Raw genomic sequence first — 2,022 nt, forward strand, 5'->3', positions numbered from 1 at the left:
GTCTCTTGCTAGGAATGAGATGTGAAGCCACTATCTCAAACAGATACAGACCCCCATCTACAATCGCTAGGTGTGTTTAAGTCACACTGTTCTACCTGCTGCTCCTTGTGGACTTTTTTCTGGCCTGCTGTTTTTTGTTCACTTTATATGTGATTTTTAGGTCTTTTGTTTACTACTTCTATCTGCAATGTCACCAAAGATGCTCCTGAAATTTCTTTTCCCTCTGTAGAAACCCCACCCAACTGAATGAGTGAATTCACTCAGAGTTACACATCATTCTAGGCAGGGTGTGCCTGCTGCTGTTGGTCCTGTGAGGTGGCAGTGCTGTACACTGTTTTGTGTGATTGAACTAACTGACAGGTTTTCCCATGGAGGTGGGAGGGTGGCCTGATGATCAGTCTAGGCGGAGCCTGGCTGTCAATCTCTTTGGTGTGCGAACATGATTAGTCAGGCGGGTGGATGGGCGGGGCTGAAGTCTGCCTGGACCAGAATGTTCTATGAGAGGAAGGTCATTGGAGGGAGTTGGCGTTGGATCATTAAACATTGTGATTGGCGCTATTTCATGCCGTAGGTGATTAAGGCAGCGTTTGTTGCAAACACCTTTAACTACTTAGTTGCATATTTATGAGTGGGGATGTATCGTGCTTGCAACATGCAATGCTTCACATGCGCGACCCAAGCCAAAAATGAGATTTATGAAGCCACGCAATGCCACCTTGCATGGCTCTGATTGACTTCATAAATCCAGAGTAACGCAGTGCCACGCAAATTGATGCAATGCTTTACTGTGCCCTGGTAAGGCGTTCCATCGGTGTTGCCTGGGTGTTCCCACGCAACTCCCATGGATTTGAACACATTCCAGATTTACCAATGCTGGAAGACTTGCGAGTGCGCCAAAATGCTACGCCTTCCCAGGTAAATGTAAATGTCATGGTACTTATAGAGCGCACTGTCACCAGACAGTCACCTTGCGGTGTCGCCTATTCGGCTTCCTGGCGCTGATACTCATACCACTGTGGAACCCCTCCTGGCTTTCCCTGTGAAGTGTCCACTCCTGGGCACCCCCAGGGTGAAGCCAGGCGCCCTTAGCGCTGTTGGGGCCGGTGTGGAGGCTAAGCAAGCTATTGCCCAGAGTTGCAGCGTGGGGCCCGTGATTAGAATAGGCACCGAGGAGAGAATTAACAGGTCCGAGGAAATTGAGCCCGAGACCCGCCGAGGCGGGAATCGAACCCTGGCCCAGGCCAGAACTCTGCATCAGGGTCTGCCGCTCTAACCATTGAGCCACACTCCTCCACAGGTGAGGCGTAATGAGGGGAAATATCTTTATTTCTCCTTGGTATGTCCTTGTTCTATTTGTGCTGCATTCTGCTTCCCACATAGAAAGAGAAATATGCCTCTCAAGATTGTTTTGTGCAGGAAGGTGCGTGTCTGGAGGTTCTTCTATTTGTGTATCGGAATGGGATGTAATAAATGGCTTGTGACTGAAGTTGCAAACCTTTCATCAATTTCTGACCCCTCATTTGGGGAGGGTGGTAATTGATTCGTAAGGGGGAAGGTAACTGTGCTGGTGGCCTCATGCAGTGCTCCCTGGCTAGAATTGCAGTTTTATTAAATGTACAAAAGTTAGCCAGAGTATAAACCTGAGGGCCCCCCTTGATACTGATGCTCAGACCACATCAACTCCCCCCACCCCCGCACCTTTCCCCCACTAGGAGCCCCTGGGAGCAATCCAGCATTCAAAAGCAATCCAACACACAGGACAGGAGAGGGAAAGGGTGGATAACAGCTATCTCATATTAATTTGTTTGTTCCACACTTCAGTGTATAAACACATGGAAAATAACCTTCTCTGTTGGGAACCTGCAATATTTGTAACAGCTCTGTTTTCATTGTACAATTGTGAGTAAGACAGGCACACCTTTGGACACAATTGCTTTGCAGCACATGCTTTTAACTGCAGGAGGCGGAACATAAGATGTGCTCTCAAAGTTCCCGAACAATTCACTGTCCCTAGTTGGGGTC

The sequence above is a fragment of the Lissotriton vulgaris genome, chromosome 8 (assembly GCF_964263255.1).
Source record: "Lissotriton vulgaris chromosome 8, aLisVul1.2, whole genome shotgun sequence".
Lineage (NCBI taxonomy): Eukaryota > Metazoa > Chordata > Amphibia > Caudata > Salamandridae > Lissotriton > Lissotriton vulgaris.